This window comes from Triturus cristatus, chromosome 11 (assembly GCF_964204655.1).
Source record: "Triturus cristatus chromosome 11, aTriCri1.1, whole genome shotgun sequence".
Classification (NCBI taxonomy): domain Eukaryota; kingdom Metazoa; phylum Chordata; class Amphibia; order Caudata; family Salamandridae; genus Triturus; species Triturus cristatus.
The window spans coordinates 1,009,227,570-1,009,241,648 of NC_140594.1; positions in this window are offsets into that span (position 1 = coordinate 1,009,227,570).

The window sequence follows — 14,079 nt, forward strand, 5'->3', positions numbered from 1 at the left end:
CCTCTCTAGGCTAACAATTCTTATAGCAAGTTGAACAAAGGAAAATATAATTTGTATTAACTTCTTCCGTCAAACCTCTGAGCAAAGCGAGAAGGAAAGGATGTAGCATCGCTACATTTGAAAATCTCCGCTCAGGAAAAATCACAAAATAAACATAACGGAACAGGAACCAAAAAATACATTTGTATCTTGTAACTTCCACGTCTCCTCGGCAATGAGATCACAGTTCAGAGTCTTTCTTTAAAGCTCCTTTGTTTCCCAAAGCTGCCAAGGACGCTTCATTTCACTTGGAGATCGCCCAAAACTGCTGCTGTCCTCACGGAAAATTTCAACCAGGCAAAGCAAGGACTGTGGTCAGCTGACTTCAGGACCATATTCAGCAAGGCTCTCTCTCGTCACAGATTTCTACTCGAGGCCAGGTTTTACATATCGGCCATCTTTGTTTAGGCCACAATAGGCCACAATAGACCATCTTAATTAAAAGAGACAAAAACAACGTTACCACAGCATAGTGATTGAACAGTGTTAACCCCACTAATACACTTATGTCTATGCAATTATCTAGCTCTTGCAACATAGAAAAGCATTAATTCGAAAAGCGTTTCGTGCTTAAAAATAAACAGCACTCAGCAACGTTTAAACATGAAAACATGCACATTATTGTTAAACAGCACACTTATGCATTCCCACGTGTAATTCTCTCTTGTTAAAACAAACGAGTTGATTAGTATAAACACTTACACAAGACAAATAATTAATAATTTAATAATTAATAAATTAATATAACAAATAGACATGCCAGAGCTTCAAAACCCAATTAATTTTCAAACTGAAAACTCTGCTCTAGCAATCCCTCCTTTGGTGATTTTATCACCAAATAAACCCAAAAAAAAAAAAAAATTAGTGAAAATTTAGTCCCATTTTAGGAGAAATCGGAAATGTATTTTTCTCCTTACACAACACTACACACCAGTCACTCTTTCATCATCCCTCTTTGTTTCCAAATAAACACTCTCCCTCAATTCCTCTAATTCAATTTCTTGTGGTTCTCTTTTCAACCTTTTGTTTTTCTTTTCTTTATTCAAATTCTTCTTCCCTCCCCTGTTTTTACAACACACACACACTAATCTCAGTATCAATAAAGCAATAATTATGCAAGTTAAAGGAAACAATATTCTACCTATAATAGTACTACCTATTTTTGCAATAAAATCTTTAACAGCTATCACCTTATTAGCTATTTTAGTCCCTAAACTCTCAGTTTCAAGTGGTACTAATTCTTCATGCAAATCAGTAATATTTTTGATATAGACCTTCAGGTCTTTGCTTTCGTCTGGAATGTAAGTGCAACAATGTTGAACTTTCAGCATTCCACAAACTCCACCCTCCTTGGCCAATAAAATATCAAGGGCAAGTCGATTTTGCATTGACATGGCACGTACGGCACTTAATTCCGTATTCACTAAAAGAAACCCTCCAGCGGTATTTGTCGATAAGCGATCCACCACTGTTGACAATTTCCGAATTCCATAAGCATTTAAAGAAATTCCCACTGCTGGAATTAAAACCCCAAAAATATCACCCACTATTTCAGACCAGGTTTCTCTCTTGAAACGCATTAGTAAATTAATATGTTCTACATCTCTTATTTTATCTATATGAAAAATCTTTGGAAAGACCAGACCCACATAACACGTGCCATACCAATGGTCAGGCAACTTGTAATAAGCCTTGTTCCCACACACATAATACACTCCTGGAAAAACTGTATCTTCTCCACCTCTGAAACCCCAACCTGTTGCAATGAAGTATGTGTCATGGCACTCACTAGTCCCAACAAAATATGTATCATATTGGGATTTCCTTCTTGTAATGCAAAGTTTACCCTTCTGTGGTACATCTAGAGCTAAAGTTGGACTAGCCCCATTTCTCAATTCTTTTCCCATCTCAATGTCCCAAATTGTCTCACTCACTTTATATTTCCCTGCTTTCTCATGCATGTTCAATCTCCTTTCCTATACCATATCCAGGAACGCTTTTTCCTCTTCTTTCAGACTGCAAGTTAAATTATTCTTAAAAATGTAATCTAATGTTAATCCTTTCTCTTCAATAAAAATTTCACCAAAAGTGTTAGCTTCTTTAGCTGGATTCAGCTCTTTGTTCATTGGCAAATGCCCAAAAATACTATCTCTGTTAGACATCTTATAATCTATTTTCCCTAACAAATAAAAAACACTACTTAATATACTACATGAAATACCATATGTAGCTGGCAAATGATGATAAGTAACACCCTCTGAAACGGATGCAGGTAATTGCATACAAACGTAGCAATCCCTTACTTCCATTGTTTTCACATATTCATACAACAACTTCGAAAAAACATTACTAGAAAAATTATTAATTGACCTATCTTTGTGTATGTAAGTATTACTAATTCTATTCAAAACTACTTTTTGCGAATTCTTCTCTATATCTGTCATATTTCCTGTATGCATCTCAAATGTAACTTTAAAAGTAACTAATAAAACTAAAACTCCCCACAGTAGCATTAATAATCCAGTACAGCAGCAGCACATTCTACACCATCTTTTAAAGAAGGCACATCTACTTTGATTATCCTCTATGTTAGCCATTTTACTACTTTGACCTTGTCTTTTGACTTAGCCTCTACTACTCCACTACTATTATATTTTGGATTACTTCAGACAACTGAATTTCAGACTTTCTCTTTTCACTTTTCCTCCAAGTGATTCTTCAGTTCACTCAATTTGGATATTCATCAGTTTTCACTCCTTCTTCTTCAGTAACATCAAATTGTATCAGATCATCAACAACATCTTGTGCATCTGACTCTTCTCCAATGTCAGTCAGGATAACTTTTAAGATTCCTTCTTTTTCCTCAACCACTTTTCTCAAGATCCCTTCCGGATTATCTCGAGTCACTGTTTCTTCTTCTCCTTCTTCAGACAGTGCCACATAAGACCATTCCGGTGATCTGTACTTTTGGTTGGGTCTTCTTATTCTTTTTATTTCCTCAGGTTCTCTTGATTCTTCTTGCTCCTTTCTTTTTACTTCATTTTGACTCGATACTTCATTCACTTGTTCAGCTTTCGATGTATTTGTTCTCATCACTCTGTATCTCAATCTCTTTACTCTGTTGTTAGGCCAACGATCTCCTTTTATCACCTTTTTCGGCCTAATTTCTTTATTATTTCTTTCTCCAATCCAAGTTCTCTTTCTCAGAACTCGACCCTCTGTTTGTTCATTCTCACTCTCATCCAATTCTGTTTCAAGTGCCTTCTGTTTTCTTTTCCTAGCAGTTTTCTTTTCTTCCACAGTTTCTTTCACCACTATTTGAGACTTCCCTACTCCTGTCCCTCCTCGGGTCTCCAACACGCAATCTTCTTGCTGTCTACTTGTCCCTTCACCTAGCTTATCAAGAATGTTCCCTACACCTCCTCGGGGGTCTTCCGCAATCTGTCCCTCTCTATCTTCTTCTGACCCTGCTTCTTCAGGTATAATCTCAAGTGGTTCTTCAGTCTCCTCCTCTTCTGATTCAGGAGTAATCTCTGTGGAATTGCTCTTTTCTCTTCTTTTTTCTTCACTGCTTTTTGAAATTTCAGGCTCTCTTACAGAATCTGATCTCCTTTCTGAGACTCCCAATGGTTCTCTTAGAGTTTTTTCTGCTTCTTTTGTCACTGGTTCTGGGTCTTCATCATCACTGGAATCTGATTCTTCAAAGTACTCTTTACCAGTTCCCTCTTTTGGGTTTGGAACTCTCAGAGTATGACTCGCATGCACCCAGTTTTTCACACCAGCACACTTCACTGCAGTTGTCGTTGTTAGAATGACTTGTCTCGGCCTTCCCCACCTTGGAACTAAGCAATTTCTTCTTCTGTGCACCTTAATCCTCACCCAGTCTCCTGGACTCAGATCATGAGCTTGCTTCTTCTCAAGTGTGGTAGCTTCTTCTCCAACCTGGTGAAACACAGAATGAACTGCGTCAGCCAGGCCTTTACAGTAATCCAAAATCATGTCATCAGTTATTGTCATCAACTTATTGACAGGTACAAATGCATGGCGCATTGCACGTCCCATGATTATCTCGTGCGGACTTAAACCAGTAGTTCTATCTGGAGTAGATCTAATAGTCATTAGCACTAGAGGCAAGACGTCCGGCCATTTCATGCCAGTGGCTAAGCACATTTTACCAATCCTGTTTTTGATTGTGCCGTTTATCTGCTCAACCACACCAGAAGCCTCTGGTCTGTATGCACAATGTAGCTTCTGCTGTATGCTTAATGCTTCACAAATCAAACTCATGAGTTCATTATAGAAGTGTCCACCTCTATCAGACTCAATCGTCACTGGAAACCCGTACCTAGGAATCAACTCCCTTAACAGTAATTTTGCCACTGTCACTCCATCATTTCTCCTAGTCGGATAAGCTTCAACCCATCTTGAAAACAAACAGACTACCACTAAAACATACCTCAGTCTATTCACTTGGGGCATTTCAATGAAATCAATCTGCATTCTTGTAAAAGGACCTCCTTCTCTGCCTATTGTTCCCAGACTTACCACTGTCTTTTTCCCAGTGTTAAATTGCTGACAAATCAAACACCTTTGACAGATGCTTTCTACAATTGTCCTGAACTTTGCATTGTACCAGGTCTGCTTGAAAGACCTAATCATCGCATCCCTCCCCAAATGTCCCTGGCCATGATACATCCTTGCCATTGACGACAAAATGGAGTTGGGCATTACTGGTCTGCCATCCCTATAGACCCAAACATGGTCTTTTTCTCTTGGGGCACATCCTGCCTTAATCCAATCTTTTTTCTCTTCCTCTCCTGCCTCATCCTGCAACTGTTTCACTTCATCCCATGTCTCTAAGGCATTAGTAAACATCACAGAGCAAAAAGACATTTCCCCCTCTCGTTCCCTATTAATTGACTGATTCGATTTTGCACAGTATTGAGCAATGTCATTTGAATACCGGTTTCCAACCGTGATAAAATCCTCCCCTTGTCCATGGGCAGCACACTTTACAACTGCTAACTCCTTAGGCAGCTGTATCGCCTCAAGTAATTTCCCAATCACTTCAGCATTCTTTATTGGAGTTCCACTCGATGTCAAGAAACCTCTTTGTAGCCAAAGCTGGCCAAAATCATGTACCACTCCAAATCCATACTGACTATCAGTCATCACAGTTGTCCTCAAATCTTTCCCAATTTCACAAGCTTTTGTCAATGCCACCAATTCAGCAACCTGTGCAGATTTCACTCCTTTCAATGGTGATGCTTCCATAACCTCTGAAACTTTGCACACCGCATATGCTGCACATAACACACCATCATCATTTCTCAGGCATGAACCATCCACAAACAACACATGATCACTCTCATGCAAGGGAAGATCCCTTATGTCTGGTCTCGGTTTTGTACAGTAATCAAGCACATCCAAACAATCATGATCATCTTCCATTTTCACACCCACATTTTCAATATCCGGCAAAAGTGTCGCTGGATTCACATTTACACATCTCTCAAGAGTCACATTTGATGCTCCCAGAATCACTTTCTCATATTTAGTCAACCGACTATGTGACATGTACTGAGTTCTGCTTCTCGTCAAAAGAATTGCCACATTGTGAGGTACGAATACCCTTACAGGATATCCCATTATGATTCCCTCACTCTGTTCCAGACTCCTGCATGTTGCAGCCACAGATTTCAGACAACCTGGTAAACCTACAGCTACAGGGTCAAGTGTCGATGAGAAGTACGCAATAGGCCTTCTCAGTAATCCATGCTTCTGAATTAACACTGAAAGTGCACATCCATTTCTCTCACTGCAGTACAATTCAAACTCCTTTTCGTAGTCAGGCATACCCAAAGCTGGAGCCTCACACATTCTACTTTTAAGCTCCTCAAATGCTGCCATTTGTTCTCCATCTAGTTCCAATGGGTCTGTCATCTCACTCTTTGTCAGTTTAATCAGTGGCTTTGCTATCAGCGAAAAATTAATTATCCACTGACGACAATAACCCACCATCCCCAGAAACATCCTCACTTCTCTCTGGGTCTTTGGAGCTTTCATTTCCCTGATGATTCTGATTCTGTCATCAGTCACTTTTCTCAGACCTTTTTCAATATTATGTCCAAGATAATGCACCTCTTTCTTGCAAAATTGCAATTTGGCTGGAGATACCTTTAACCCTCCATCTGCCAGATGATTCAGTAAAGCTATGGTATCTACTTCACAAGCTTCACGTGTCTTTGATGCCACAAGTAGGTCATCAATATATTGTACTAGTACTGAATTTTCAGGCATGATCAAACTCTCCAACGATTTTTTCAACAACTGATTAAATATCGAAGGACTCTCTGTATACCCCTGTGGGATTCGACACCATGCTAAAATACGCTGGCCAAACCTAAATGCAAAAATCGGCTGGCTGTCATGATGCAATGGAATTGAAAAGAACGCATGACACAAATCAATCACTGTATACCACTCAGCATCATGTGGAATCTGATACAGGATCACTGATGGATTTGGCACAATAGGACAACATGCCACCACAATTTGATTAACTTTTCTCAGATCCTGTACGATCCTGAATTTCCCTTTAGGCTTCTTTAGCCCCATTATCGGTGAATTACACGGACTACTCAGTAGTTCTCTCAGGACTCCCTGCTGAATCATTTTCTCAATTATAGGAGTTATTCCCTCAATTATTTCTGGTGTCATTTTGTACTGAGGAATGTTAGGATATGTAATTCCCTCTTTCACTGCAATTTTCACTGGATCTACATTATTCATCAATCCCACATCCTCTCCAGTAAAATCCCAAACTGTCCTTTTCACTGTGTCCCTCAGCTCTCGAGGCAAATCCTCTGGATCAAACACAGCAAATGCACCAATTAACTCACTTTCCCTATTTTCTAGAGTCACTCGGTACAAAACATCCTCATCTGGTGTTTCAAAAGCTATTCCATCCGGTGTACAGAAAATTGTGCAGTTCATCTTGCATAACAGATCCCTACCTAACAGGTTCACTGGACTTGTGTCACAGACAATAAATCTGTGCATGTCTGAAAATTTCCCTATCTGTACTCTTACTGGTTCCGTAAGACGTGTTCTGATTTGTGTATTGGCTACACCAACTACTTGGATTGCTTCATCCGAGAGAGGAAGATTTCTAACATCTGTTGACCTGACAGTTGATCTTGTCGCACCTGGGTCTACTAAAAAAGTAACACTCTCTTCATTTATTTTCCGATCCACAAATGGTCCTGCCTGGTCTATTTCTAGAGTTGCACCAAGTATGCACTCTTCCTCCTCTCTTCGGCACCATCAATAATCACCTTCAGACTCACTCCCTTCATTCTTTAACAAGTACTGTTGATTTAAGGTTTTACCCTCATTATTCACTAATGGTGGATTCGTACAATCATTCCTCCAATGTCCCAATTGGCCACAGTTGTGACAAGGAAACTTCTTTTTTGCTTCCTCAAGATTCCCCTTTCCTTTCCCTGCATATCTAGGTCTATTCCCTGCATTATTTCCTGGATTATTCGCCTGTTCCATCAACTGTGCTTCCTGTCTTTCTGCAACTTTCACTTGTGCCCACATTGCTTTCTCTTTCAGCTTTCTTTGTTTTGCTTCAATTTCATCACTGAAGTATTTAGCATGTCTCAGAATCTCATCTATTTTCTTACTCTGCCAATCCACTGTGTGCTCACGAATTCTCTCACCAATTTCAGGTCTGAGACCATATACAAATCTGTATACAAAATGACTCAAATCTTTGTCACCCAGGTGTTCATCTCCACTTAATTGTTTAAATGCCAGTATCAGCCTCTCGTAAAAAGCATGAACTGATTCTTTTGCTTCCTGTTGTGTTCTATCTATTTTTACCCAATCTGTCTCTTTTGCAGGTACTTTACTCTTCAGGTATACCATCACCTGATCGTACTTTCTCATTACCTCTGGATCTGGTGCTCCTGTTCTTGAATCTCTTGGATATTCCTCAGTAGGCCAACTCACAACTATTTTACACTCAGTCCACAAATCTGCTGGAACAATTATATCAAACAGACTATTCAGGTCAATCCACAGCACTTTTGACAATTTCACAAACCTATCTACCTGCCTATACCACTCGACGGGCTTTTCTCTCAATCGAGGGAAATCATTTGTAAATGATAAAATATCCTGTCTGGTCCATGGAACATGTACATATCCTCCTCCAGGTATTTCTCTCATAGGATAATTATCCACTGGTTTCTCTTTTTCTCTCACTGGAAAAGCTGAATAAGTTGTTCTATCTTCAGATTCCTCTCTTTTCTTATACCACCTATCCTTCCATTTTTCTACATCTCCCCATCTTCGCAATAATGCAACCATTTCTTTAATCTGTCCTGTTCTACCAGTTGCATTCAAATTTTCAATATCTTTTTCTGAAAAATCCATCCTGTAGGTTTTTTGCAAAGCTTTAACCTTATCAATGTCAACTCCCTGCTCATTCGCTACAGCTCTTAACCTGTCATGTGTATTTCTCGCTCTCCAGGTAATATTTTTACACATAAACATTAGTTCACCATCATGATGACTTTTAAGAATCTCTGTTGGAACTGTCCCTGTAACAAGCTCTTCTAATTCTACCCGTAACCTAGCCACATCAATTGCTTGGGAATCTTTATCCTTTTTCTGAAGAACTTTCATCCAATCATTCAAATCTTCAGCTGTTATTGCAGTAGTTTTTCTCACTGGAACCACTCTCTTTTGCGGTTCTAAAATTGGCATCCCTGAACAACTAGCTTCACTAGCATCTAATATTTCACTACATGTGTCATGTCTGGATTGTCTCAGGTCACTACTTTCTGTCCTTTTTCCTGAATCTCCTGAAGGACCAACTGAACTTATCAAATTATTCCTAACATATGGAATCACCAAACCATTTTCACCTATTCTCTGCTTGTCAAACACAGGCATAACCGGACCTATTGTTACAGGCACCGTAACAGCTTCCAGATTCTTCGTTAACTCCCTAATCTTTTCAGTTAGCTCTGTTGTAGTTCTAGCTAATTCTCTTGCATTTTCGTCACCACTTCGATTTACTTTCTCCCTGAAAGAATTACCACTTCTTGATTCAGATGTCACATTTTCTGTCTCAATGATACAAACTGTATCTCTTATTGGAGAAACAACTGGTGTACTCTCATCTGGCTCTGGTCTATATGGAGGTGGTCTTTTGTAAATCATGTCATTCAAGACTTCATCCTCATATTCATTAACTCCATATCTTCTCATTTCTGACTCAGGAACCCTCTCTGCTCCTTCTTCAACTGTTCTCATTGGATATAATCCCTCTGACATACTAGCATCTCGCCACCTTTTCATTCGATCATGATGAGTCTCACGATCATGTCTCCTCCCAAACATGTACCTATACTGTCCTCCAGATCTCTGTTTTTCTCGCTCATGTACTTCCTCTTCCCATTCCACTAAAGCCTCAAACTGTGTAGGTCTTGGTTTCGGGTCAAGACATAACATCTTTTCCCGTAAATTTCTCAACACGGCCAAATTAAATGAACCATGTTCTGGAAATGCTAGAACACCATCCTCTTTAGTATACCTAACCCAATTCTCCAACCATATACAGGTATGATACCCATATCTTGCAGCCATGTAGGATGCAGGTGTTTTCGATGGAGGTAACAATTCACCCTCTCTCGTCTTAACATCTTTATCCTTGTTAAACCACTTTTTAATTTTTCCAAAGAATGTTTTCTTCTTTTTCTCTTCTTGGTAATACATTTTAGTTTTTACCAAAACTTCTACTCTTTTCCCGTATTATAAATATACAATACAGATTTTCAACCAATAACAGCGCGACTCACACTAACGCACCAATCCTGGAGCGTCTACGTCACTAGAATAGCTCTTCCAATCCTTGCGCGACTCACACTAACGCACCAATCCCAGCGCGAACACTATTCTGATCTATTATCCAATCAGAGCGCGGTCTTCCTGACGTCAGCAGTCGCTGCAGTCGCTTGTCTCCTGTCTCCTGTCACTCGTCTACCCCTCCTTTACAAAATCTTTTCAGTAGACTTCGTGTCAAAATTTTCTACAAAATTTATTAGTTACAACATATAAACATCTCCATTGTCTGCTTCGCTAACCACAGAATAGTAAAAGAAATCTATTTCACAAGAACCTCTCGTTGACACAGTAGCACATCCCTCTACTCTGCCCTTCTAACATACATTCATTAACTGTTTCCTCTAGGACTTATCCAAAGAGTTTTACAATCAACTAAATGTATATGCATTCACGCACATTCATACAAGAAAATATAGTACATACATACAGAATCCTGCTTTTCCCGAGAACAGCAAACAATCTGCTCCACTACAGAATTATAACACTCATTAACCAAGCAGTTTACCCTGCCCAGTTCCTCAAACAAGCTCAGAGAATACCTATTACTCCTCCCGCGATAAGCTTTAACGGCAAACCTTACGGATCCCTGGGACTTAAAACCAGAGTTTCACAGATAACCTTCACTACCATACACACTCCTTATATACCATAAATATATTCTAATAGTAACATACAATAATGTCACTGATTCCGAACCCAGACAATGTGAATTTTCCTGCATACATACAGGACCAACAATCCCGTCTTTCCCGAGAGCAGCATATACTTCCCTCTGCCCTACTACGGAACTGCTACCAGCTTCCAAATTCCAGAAGCACTACATATAACTCAACATGACAACTCCAACATATAGTATTAGTACATATACCAACATCAATAATCAATAATCAATATGTAATCTAATCAGATCAAGACAATCATCAATAACCATCCTACTCTGCTACCAGGAAATTGATAGAGATCAGGGTGTATATAATATCACTACTTCCACGGATAGAGTAATCTCACAGTTACACGCACATACATTCTTCATACACTAGGGCCCATTTCACTAACATACGCTCAAATACTCTACCAGCAATAACCTGTGGAAAGAAACTCCTAAACACCCTGCATCTATATCGGGGTCGATAAGATCTGGTTATTGAGACTGCCCTTAAACATAATCTAAACAATCTATACAATAATAATCAAAATAGGATACTCAATAATTGACAAGAAATAATAACCAACACCATATTCAAAATTATATTGCTTTATCTAAAATTAGTCAAGGAAAATCAATCAGAATAAATCATTTTTCTCATAGTTACCTATTCTAGCTAAATGTCAGAACGGGTCAGGACAAGTCTCTCGGAAAAGTCTCTCAAGACGAAGTCCTCTCAGCAACGATCCTCACCAACGCAGATTCGGAACGCGGCAAAAGGCAAATGGCAAGTGGCAAAGCCCTCTCTAGGCTAACAATTCTTATAGCAAGTTGAACAAAGGAAAATATAATTTGTATTAACTTCTTCCGTCAAACCTCTGAGCAAAGCGAGAAGGAAAGGATGTAGCATCGCTACATTTGAAAATCTCCGCTCAGGAAAAATCACAAAATAAACATAACGGAACAGGAACCAAAAAATACATTTGTATCTTGTAACTTCCACGTCTCCTCGGCAATGAGATCACAGTTCAGAGTCTTTCTTTAAAGCTCCTTTGTTTCCCAAAGCTGCCAAGGACGCTTCATTTCACTTGGAGATCGCCCAAAACTGCTGCTGTCCTCAGGAAAGGCAGATCTACCACCGATCAATGCCTAAATTTATACCTCCTGATTGCAAAACATACCATCGCCGGGAGGGGGTCTATATACATGGGGTTTATGGACCTTTCAGCGGCCTTTGATCGCGTAAACAGGAGAAAGCTCTGGGCTATGCTAAAGGAGCTAGGTGTGGACCAATCACTAGTCGACACTCTACAAAACCTACACCGAAACACCTCTGCAAGTGTAAGGTACAGTCAGGAAGGCAAAAAGACCGATCCCTTTACCTGCAATAGTGGAGTTAGACAGGGATGCATCCTTGCGCCCTTCCTTTTCTCTATTTACATCAACGCATTGGAAAAGGATCTCCTTAAGCTCCAAGTTGACTCACCCCAAATTGGTCATCGAGCAGTGCCCGTACTACTCTACGCCGATGACGCGGTCCTGCTCTCTAGAACACCTTTGGGACTGCAAAAATTAATTGACGGGTTTGTCAAATTCATGGAGAAACTGGACCTGGCAACAAACCTGGAAAAGTCCTACATTATGTCATCTGGGAAACCCACAAAAGGAACTTTCACCTACAACATCGGGTCACACAAAATAGATCAGGTCAAGTCTTTTACGTATTTGGGGGTGTTATTTGATCACGCCTTATCGTTCAAACCCCTGATCGAGAAGCATTCTACTAAACTGGCAGCTGCAGTTGGGGCAATCATGGGGTATGGGCAAAGATTAGGGAAATGGTCCCCCGAACAAATTCTGACCTTATACAGATCCATCTGTTGTGCGAAAGTAAGCTATGGGGCAGAAGTGTGGGGCTTTCTGGGCAAAAAATTACAGCCGCTCCAGACTGAAGAAAACAAATTCTTACGAAGAATATTAAAAGTCCCACAGAGTGTTTCGGCCCACATTATACACGAAGAGGTAGGAGAACCCTTTTTAGAGGATAAAATTAAATCCAAACCCCTCCTGGCATGGGTGAAAGTATGGACCAACCCTGAGGCGGCCCTTACGAGACAAATTATCGAGGACTGCCTCAAAAGAGACAAAGGCCACGTAATCCCCTGGCTGAAATTTGTTAAGAAGTCGCTAACAGAGATTGGCTGCTCTCAATACTTCTCAGCCCCACACACTCTGCCCCGGGAGAGTAAGACCCTGGTTAAAAAACTTTTTCTCACACATTTGAAGACATCAAGGGCTAAAAAGGAGAAGCACAAAACCACTAATCACTTGTACAACTACCTCACTGTGAAGCAAGGGATGGAACCTTATCTGAGGGTCATGTATAATGCGCAGGATCGCTACCTCATGACCCGCTTCAGATTTAACATGTTACACCATATCCTTGCAGTACCATCTGGGTTCACCCACACAGTGGAGGAGAAGGGTACCTGCGGCTGCGATCTTAGATCTCCGCAGGATACCCTTCATCTCGTTTTACTGTGTCCTTTCTATACAATGCCAAGACGCAAGTTCCTGGTGGGAATCCTGAAAGAGCTAAAATTCAAACATGCAAAATTGGCGCTGAGATTCTTACAGGAAGCGGAGGACGCTTACACCCTGTTTTGCACGATAAACTTTATTCGAATTGCAACAAGACTGAGGAACACCAGAGACATTGGCCCCTAAAAGTGATCTGAACATTTAAATCTCTACAAATCCCCTGGCCCTCTACCTGAGTACAGAAATTTTAATATTTATATCTTTTAAACTGAATATCACTTGCTGTGTTTTTAATTTGCGCATATTTATACTGTATTTGTGCTTTTATGGTGTCTTTTTAAGAACCGAATAAAGATTATAAATTGAAAAAATTGACATATACCAACATCAATAATCAATAATCAATATGTAATCTAATCAGATCAAGACAATCATCAATAACCATCCTACTCTGCTACCAGGAAATTGATAGAGATCAGGGTGTATATAATATCACTACTTCCACGGATAGAGTAATCTCACAGTTACACGCACATACATTCTTCATACACTAGGGCCCATTTCACTAACATACGCTCAAATACTCTACCAGCAATAACCTGTGGAAAGAAACTCCTAAACACCCTGCATCTATATCGGGGTCGATAAGATCTGGTTATTGAGACTGCCCTTAAACATAATCTAAACAATCTATACAATAATAATCAAAATAGGATACTCAATAATTGACAAGAAATAATAACCAACACCATATTCAAAATTATATTGCTTTATCTAAAATTAGTCAAGGAAAATCAATCAGAATAAATCATTTTTCTCATAGTTACCTATTCTAGCTAAATGTCAGAACGGGTCAGGACAAGTCTCTCGGAAAAGTCTCTCAAGACGAAGTCCTCTCAGCAACGATCCTCACCAACGCAGATTCGGAACGC